This window comes from Primulina tabacum, chromosome 6 (assembly GCF_025594145.1).
Source record: "Primulina tabacum isolate GXHZ01 chromosome 6, ASM2559414v2, whole genome shotgun sequence".
Classification (NCBI taxonomy): domain Eukaryota; kingdom Viridiplantae; phylum Streptophyta; class Magnoliopsida; order Lamiales; family Gesneriaceae; genus Primulina; species Primulina tabacum.
Genome location: NC_134555.1, coordinates 34,269,320 through 34,278,352, shown reverse-complemented (window position 1 = coordinate 34,278,352; position 9,033 = coordinate 34,269,320). Strand labels below are relative to the sequence as shown.

General features: G+C 44.1%; 1 non-coding gene across 1 annotated transcript; it reads left to right on the top strand.

The window, feature by feature from the left end:
- The first annotated feature begins 8,228 nt into the window (after positions 1–8,228).
- On the top strand, positions 8,229–8,536 carry LOC142550411 (18S ribosomal RNA). Its single transcript, XR_012821369.1, has one exon. It is a non-coding gene; the product is annotated as an 18S ribosomal RNA (ribosomal RNA).
- Positions 8,537–9,033: the final 497 nt, after the last annotated feature.

Below are 9,033 nucleotides of genomic sequence, written 5' to 3'. Positions count from 1 at the left end.
GGTCCCGCCCTTTCAACCAATGCACTTGGAATTCATACTCAGCCTTCATCATCTGAGAAAAGAAGGAAAGCGTGTGTTCATCTGAAAAAAGAAAAAGTGAAAGATGTTCCTTCTAATGTCGTATAACTTACTTCTCTTCTGTATTAGATAGGCTTGAGGGCTCTACTCAAGAGAGGGGTGAGTGAGCAAGGCTGACTTGTGTAAGAGAGAGGTCCGTTGCACAAGTGCCGCGCGGGCAAGTTAGCTAGGCAAGCTAGAAGTCCGTGACAACTGGTATCAGAGCGAGGTTGTGCTTAGAGCCATGGCATCCTCAAAGGTTACTGACCCAAGGCCGTCAGACGATCAACCTAAGAAGAGGTCCAAGTCAGCGGAACGTGTAGCATTGGAGACAGGCGTTGGAGAATTGAAGCTCAATGTGGCGGATGTTAACGGTCTTTCTTGAAATAGTCGGGGCCTACCTATAAGAGTAAGGAGAAAAGTAGTTTTCTAGCCTAGAGGAGAAATTAGGGGTAATCCCTAGCCTGTAGAAGAAGACCACTCATCTTTAACTAGCGAAGCGGATATTTCGGTATCTTAAGGGTACCTTGCCTCATGGTTGATTGTTCACTCCCGCAGAAAAGATAAGAAAAGAAGGAATAGGTATAGCTCACATCTTAAGTATAGTTAGTTCATTGAATGACTTATTGAGAAGCTAGGCCCTTTCCTCACTCTCCGGAGGGAGATGGGTGGATCGTGCTTGTGCTATCAAGCCGACAAATGACTGCTCTTTTCAATGACTGCTTTCGAGCGGTATTCACGGAAATTCAAAAGATTGAATGTTTCTAAACAGATTCGCTAGTTGGGTCAATTGGCACTCTTTCCCTAGTGATTGTAAGCTAGGTGCCCTTAAATGACAGGAGGGGAAGAAGCTCTAACGGAAGCATCCAATCAACCGAGAATCCCACCTTTCACATTCTCTATCTGCTACTGCTGGAGTGGATAATGCCTCCACTACCTGTGCCAGCAAACAAACAAATACTTTAATAAAAGGCTAGGTGTCCATGCCACCAACCAACTCCTGAAAGAAAAACAATATAGCTTCTCCGGCAAACCACTAGAAGTACCCATCGAGTCGAGCAATGATCCAATTGGAGAAGCAAGCTGCTCTTTGTCACCCCATTTCCCTTGGGACCAAGAACAAGCTCCAAAGAAGAAGAAGGACGTATCGCAATCTCAGGTACAATGGCTAGTTGGAAAGCCGCCAATCTCTTGATTTACATTCATGTGAAACCGTTGAACCGATCCTGCATACCAATCATCCGCCGCTTACAGTAATGGCACTTACCTCTAGAACTGGGGACTGTAAAATAGAACTATACCTTCCACCCGCTTCCTTAAACAGGAGGCTTACTCGGGCAGGGAATTACGTAAAATAGCTCTTCTTTCTTCCTTACTTGCTTCCTCTAGCTCGGAATTACTCTATAACCTTGCTCACTCCTAAAAGGAAAAAAGCAAAAGCTTCAAGAACAGCATTAGCTCAAGGACATCCTCAGCTCATTGGGCTCACTAGCTCCTTGGCTCATTAACTCAGTCCTTAACTCCATGAAGGAACTCCTTTAGTACGAAAAAGGCATGCTTAGCTCTTTGTTTTGGGCTCAGTAGTGACTTAACACCCTTAACCCAGGAACTACCCAGCTACCTTAACTATAGGAAGAGGTACGTCCCTTATTCTATTCTTTCTTTTCAGTCAGGAATAGTGGGACGGGAACCCCTCCGCTTTCTCTCTTTTTTTTTTTATTCATCGCTTACGCTTTCACCTCTTCATTCCACACCTCTGGGCTTTGTTTTGTTTAAAGGGAATGTCCTCTGCCGCTAGCTGTTCCCGTTGCCTTTGAGCTATGGTTCTTCGGTTTGATCGACCTTCTTGATCGCTCTTCCATCGGTATGGAATTGGCGATATGGTAATGGTCTCAGGTGATGGTATGCCATTGCAATTGAATGACGATCTTAAACAAGCACCGGCAACAAGCGAAGCGATAGTGAGGGGGAATATGGCAAGCCAGTTATTAAATAACATCCAGCCTGAACAAGCAAGGTGGGGTCAGTGGATAGTCCCATGAGGAGCAATCCTCTTAGGGGCATATTCCTTACAAGGACAGTGCTTAGCAGCACTTGCTTAAGCAAGTACAGTAGAGCTCGATTTAGCTCCATATACAGATTAAGGTATAAAATTTCCTAAATAAAGGACAAGCGCTCGGGGGGACTTCTTGCCAGTCATAACACCCTGGGTATTAGAGAAGAGGCGTAAACAAAGGTTTAGACTTTTTTTTTCCGGAGTGAAATAATACTACTAAAAAGGTACGGTAGACCCGATACCGGGATTCTATTCCTTAGTTTAAGTCAATTCAAGCAGCAAGCGTAGAATCACTTGGAATTTGTTGCGATAGATATTAATGAGGTGGGTGGGAAGGATAGAGCTCCACTTATTATATACGGATACAGATATTCCTTGTCATTCTAATCTTGATATAGTTCCAACAGGCCTAGTCTTTTACTCTCCTATAATGGATAGTATATTCTTTCCATCTTCCTACTAGGATAGAGATTCTAACAACAAACTACCTAGCTTAGCTAGTTGGCAGCTCCGCATCGTGAACTGCATCGGCAAGGGCACCCGATCTCTCTTTTATGGGCAGTTTCCTTCGTATCTGACCTATCCGAGTTAGCCCTCCCAAGCAGACAACCTGGTGGATCATCTGATCTTGAAATAGGTCATCCCGGCTATCCCGATCTTTTATCTGTTCATTTCGTCAGGTATCTGAATCATACGATTATGAGGATTCTGCTTTTCACATTCATTCTACAGGACCAAAACGAGGCCTTTCCTCGCTAGTTGGAATAAAAACCTCACCAGCAGCGTTCATTGAACCCCTTCTTGCTATCCTTGCTACCTATGAAAGGAGTCCCTCTTTCATTCACTAAAGAAGACGCAGCTGATAGATGGATGAATATCCATTTGCTGGCCAGTTCTATGAATCAAAATCTCGAGTTGGAGGCATCGCTGGGCAAAAATTGATTCGGTTTTCTCGAAATCAACGAGTGGACTTGAAATCATAGATCCATTTTGTGATCCACGCGACTCAGAGAAGAATCCTATTTCTTACTCACCCAGTGCTGTTCTGATTGAATTTCAAAGATCTCGCTCGCTGTCAAAGCGCATTTTGTGAAGTGTTCTCCTGTCCCTGTCACCTGAGAGAAAGTAAACTGGCAACCGTGATCGGAGTCGTGGTTTGAAGATTCATTCGACAGAGAAGGGCGTGTTGGTTGCCGATACCGAGGTTGAATGAATCATTCCACCTGGCAACAGCAAAAGTCGAGTTTGACACAGGTCAAAGGGGAAAGGAAAAGGGCAGTTCCAAACGAAGGACCCAATCTCAAGGGGCAAGCTTCCCGGTGTCCAAGTGTCAAGTCCCGAGGGCTTGTGTCCGCCGAAAGCTGCCTTTACTTTAGCAGCGTCCGGGTTCTTTCTTTTTTGAGGCAGGTTTGACATTCGAATCCCCTGTTAGCCTTTCTTTTGGTTCTGCTGGAATGTCTCCCTCAAACATGTTTCCATGAAGATCCAAATAAGTCAAGTATGACAGATTACCTAAAGATTCTGGCAGCTTTCCATCAAAGAAATTATTGCCGAAATTCATAGTTTCAATCCTCCATGCTATGGAATTCAAGAAAAGCTGATCAACCTGTCCAGAAAGCCTGTTCTGCTGAACATAAAGCCCAACGAGGTTTATTATGCTCGCAAGAGATGAAGGAAGCTCACCACTGAGCTCATTATAACTCAAATCTAAATGAGTCAGCCCTTTCAAGTTCCCAAAACTTGTTGGTACTGGACCAGATAAATTATTACTAGTCAAGTTCAGCTTTACCAAACTGCTCAAACGCCCCAACCTTTCAGGGATGGTGCCAGAAAGCTGATTATTTCCCAGATACAAGCCGTGAAGGAGGAATCCGAGTTGCATCCTAAAATAAGGAAGATCGGTAGGCTCGACCGGAAAGGCGGTGAAGGATGTTTACGAGAAGGCCACGTTGCTTACAAAGAAAGAGCTTTGATCACTCTTTCTAAGTCCCTCTCGATACCGTAAAATCAAATCTATAGTAAGGAAAACACCAATAGAATGAGTTTTGTGACACTTAATTACGCCTTCTTTGAAAGATGTTATGTTTGATCGGTAAGCTGCCCCTAAAAGGTAATTGATTATTCAGTTTAGTGGGAAGAAGAAGAATCTCTAAGTCTTTCTCTTCAGCTTGAAAGCTTCAGGAATGAAATACTGAGGCGCAGAGGGGGCGAAGCGGCAAGGTCCGTAACTCAAAGGTTAAGTGAGAAGCTCAAGGAAAGCACTTAAAGGCAGCTTCAGGATAAACATATTTTAGAGGGAATAGCCCGTAGCTCACTTCTGGAAGTGTTCCCGTATATGAATAGGCGGGAAGCGAAGAAACTACTCAACGGTGTGAGCCGGGTTTGTCGTTAGCTGTCGAAGTAGGGGGGAGGGAAAGTCCGAAGACTATAGCTCAGTCGAAGTGAATCTAGAAGGATAAGTTGATCACCTTCCAAGTAGGAATAGATTCTATGAGTCGTGATCCAGTTAAGATAAGAGGCATTTCTAGCATTGAAAATCCCTATTCTTATTGAATAGTGAAAATAACTAGTTGAACATACCTATTCTTTTCAAGACTAGCCTCTTCTTATCGAAAAGAAGGGTCCGAAGAAGACAGAACAGGCCATCCTTCTCATCCCCGTAAGACAGTAGAGCGCGGTGAAACAATTCCGTCGTTCAGTCGAAGGGGACAGGTTAGCAGCTTCAGGATAACCCGAGCAGTGAAACAGAAGTAGGGTTCAGGCCAATCGATCCAATTTCTCTTATACGGCTGGGTTCTAAACCAAAAAAGGCATTTGAGAAAGAGAAATTCTGGTATTGCATATAGAAGGAAATGAGAATAGCTCCAGTTGAAGAAGCTGCGATTGTTAACGTCTGTAAAGGGGGCGAAGTAACCCGAGGGATAAGCGTGGCCATGGATGACTGTAAGACCACCGTTGAGTTTGGAAAACATCGAAAGGACTCTCTCTCCCATTAAAAATCGATATGCCAGCCATCCAGTAAGGCGATCTCGCTTTCCATAATCTTTGGTGCAGTCATAGTAGCGCCGGCCGGAAGTACATCAAGAGTGATCTAATGAGAAACTTAGCTTAGAGCGTGGCCGTATAAGAGATCTTTTTCCTTCACCTTCCCTATTTGAGTAAGATTCGAATTGAATTCCGGGGCTTAGAAGAAAGCTTCAACAAAGCATGGAATTCCCTTGTCGTACCTTCAACCGGAAAGTCTTTGGGCTGACTTGCTTATCGATCTTCCCCACTCTCTTTCTGTAGAAATGGAATCTCAGGTTGAACTTAACTTATTCAATGGATTGTGGGTCAGTCAAGTAACGAGGAATGCCAGTAGGAGTTTCCGTCCGTAGTGAACGTGAACCTTGAAAGCAGTCTAGGAGCTGCTTGCCCAGTCAGAAAGCTAGGATCAGTCTCTGTCCACTCTAAAGTAAGGAAGCCCCGTCTCAGGCGAAGGTTGCTCCGTATTCTCTTCTTTCATAGAGCCTCTCCCCGTGGAGGAATGAATGAGCTCATCTCGTTAAGAATGAGGAGCGAATGATCAAATCAAGTTCCAATCTCAGTCTAAGTTACCCAAGATCCAGTAAATATAGGAGGAATTTCTAAGATAGGTACGTTGTCAGCGAGAGTAATATTCCATATTACTTTAAATAGGCGATCTCTTCCATGTGAAATGAAAGGGGCAAGCCCCGGTCAGTCGTCGAAGGGGTAATGTCATTCTGTTATTTTATCCCCTGTTATAGGCGCAATTCGTGGGCAAAGGCGTAGAGCTCAACAAAGACAGTCTCGGCTCAAAAGAAAGTAAGATCCAAAAAATAATAAGAATATTGAATATGAGTAGGAAGAAGTGGGCTTTCGTCCTACCTTGCCTTGCTAACGGTAGCCCTTCTTCCGGTTATTCTGCCTCTCTCTAAGTGAATTTCTGATTCAATCGATTCGATTCTCGTTCTCACCCTCGAGTCGGGAGAGACCTTGAGAACAGTTCCAGCATCATCCTATGTTGAAGAAGGCTTTGTCTCGTCCCTTCCCATGGTAGGCTAAACCGGAAAGAGAGAGCAGTCATCACATCTGCGCTCTAAGTCAAGCTTTAAAGCAAGAAAGACCTCTTCCCCCGCATCAAGAGGAAGGAGGGAGAGTCGAATCCCACAGGTACTTTATTTACTAATTAAAGACGGCCTGCAGTAGATAGAGGTGATCTTTTGGTTACTTCTTTCAAGCAGCAATTCCGAGAGAAAGATCACTGCTAAAGCGAAAAGCGGAAGCAGATATTCCACTATATGAAATATACTTGAGCAAGAAGAGCAGGAGCAGCTACCGACTCGTCCACTCTTTGCTGCCTACTTCTTTTCACAGCTACTGGTTCTACCCTTTCATCTTCTTTCTAACCTCAAGTGCCTACGTGCACGAATACGTTCTTTGCATAAAGACTTTGTAAGCCTATTATAAAAAAAAATGCCCAAGCCAAATCCTCTTCCCGTCCCCATCCCCGGAGCCGGAGGTGACTCGCTAGCCTTTCTTAAAGAAGTGTTTTCTTCCTTCGGGGCTTCTTCCTTTGTGACAGAAATCTACTCTATTGACTGATATTGATTATCCCATTTCAACGTGAAAGTCTATGAAAGAGGAGCTATTCTTCTTCTATAGAAAAGTCTCTCTTTATTCTTCAATTCCTACCTCGGGGATTTCCCCTCTTCTTGTGAGCATGAAAGCAGGAGACTCTTTCTTATTCTTAGTGAAGCTTGCCCCTTAGGGATCATGCACGTGCTTTTTTGAATCAGAAAGAGCCATTTACCCTTGATCCGAGATCCACATCCACTACCTTAGCCTTAGGCCCGAATTCGCAGTTGATTCAACAAGAGCAATCACCCTTTCTGAAAGACGACTTGGGAGCTGGTCTTTCTTCTTACCCTTTAGCTATTCTATTCTTCCCATCGATCGAAGATGGCACGTGGGAAGTCGTTCAAAGGACTTTCTGCTTTAGCTTTCAATCACATGTTGATGAAAAAAGATTTTCCCATGACCTATTCAATTCAATAAACGGGTATTCACTCGATTGAGGGGGATAGCCTTTTTTTTATACTTCTGCTTAGCGAATGCCTTCTTAACCGGCTGACAGAAGTGAGGTCGAATCCCGTGCTTTCGGGCGATGCTTCTTCGGCACTCTATACTATAAAGGTCTTGGCTTGGCCACTCCTTTGTTGGTTGCTTTCCCATCTCTCAAACTAGGAATTTTAGCTTAGGAGAGCTCCTTCCTTTTCTGATATTCTACGCCGGGTTATTTGAATTTTCATATTTCTAAATAACCGAAATCCTTGGAAAAAGATTTGCTACTGATGCCATAGCCTAATTTATCCTTTCCTTTCGGTTCTAGAGACTAGACTCTACCTAGTTCATTCATTCGTCCTAACAACAGGAGCTAGGGGAACAGAAAGCATGAGTGATTCATTCTCCGCTCCTTCGATGCGCCCCACGACATAAAATTCTTCTCGCTCACTGCTCCCCATCCCTGGATTCCTATTTTTCTTTTTAGCTCGTCCTCAATCAGTTACTCTTGTTTTGTGTTTGTGGTTCAACTCCTTGCAAGGGGACCAGGCTAGAAAGCCATTTTCTTTTGGGTCAGGGAGTGATCTAAACCCCTTTTTTTGTGCTTGCCTTGTAGAAGGAGAATAGGAGGATATCTTATACTGATTTGGATACCATGTAGGTCACCTCTAATTTATTCATCTCTAAGCCTTTATGTTATGAAAGCCCTTCCCGCACACAGAAAAAAAATAGGTATCTTGAGTCCCTACCCAACATACCTCTTTCAGGAGTGAAGTTCTGCCCCGGATCTACATTCCATAAATAGTTGAATAAAAGGAGGATAAACACTTCATGACTGACCCATATCCTATCCAAAGCACCTTTGTATTTATAGAGATAGGTGGCATAATTTATTTAAAGAAAACCCATTCCACCCGGCCTGACTCATGTCGAGCTTTAGGCCAATGAACCTCTTTTTTTCGCATAAAATGAAAGTCTCAAAAGAAATCAGAGCTTGATCGGTAATGAGTCGTCCAGGTGCAATGCACTCTTAGTCTAATGTATTGTATAAAAATAGATTCTTTTTTGTAAAAATAAAAAACTTTAACGCCCCAGGGCTCAACCCTGGCAGGCGGTAGAAACTACCAAGCTAGAGTACGGTAGGGGCAGAGGAATTTCCGGTGGAGCGGTGAAATGCGTATAGATCGGAAAGAACACCAACGGCGAAAGCACTCTGCTGGGTCGACACTGACACTGAGAGACGAAAGCTAGGGGCGCGAATGGGATTAGATACCCCATCCTAGCCGTAAACGATGGATACTAGGCGCTGTGCGTATCGACCTGTGCAGTGCTGTAGCTAACGCGTTAAGTATCCCGCCTGGGCCTGCTTGGAAAGACGGCAAGGCCGGGTTTTCTTAATCGATGTTCTCATTATGGCCTTCACCCCCGGCTCATTCCGTACCTATCTTTAGCTTTAGAAGCGGTTCTAGGCGGACATGCTCATACAAACCGAGAAGGTGTGTTTGAACAACTAAGAAAAGTGGCTTAGACAAAATATGATGTTAGAAGGTCTGGTTCTTGAAGTCAAGTCACTGATTCCAGTTGCTTGCGATATCAATTGTACTGAAACACAACTGGCCGTCATGTATGTCACTTGAACTTGAGCCTATGAGCTAGAGTCGGCTAGGGCTAGGCCAGAAACTGGAAAGTCCCTAACACCGGCTTCCTAGAAACCTACAGAGCCAAGCTAAAGCTCCTTTTCTCTTACGACTCGAACAGGCAGGACCTATCTCGACAGTTGAGAGTAAGTAGCTATTTGATGATCTAAAAGAAAAAACCTTTTGCAGCAAACTAGACCTTCATTCTCAAACATGAAG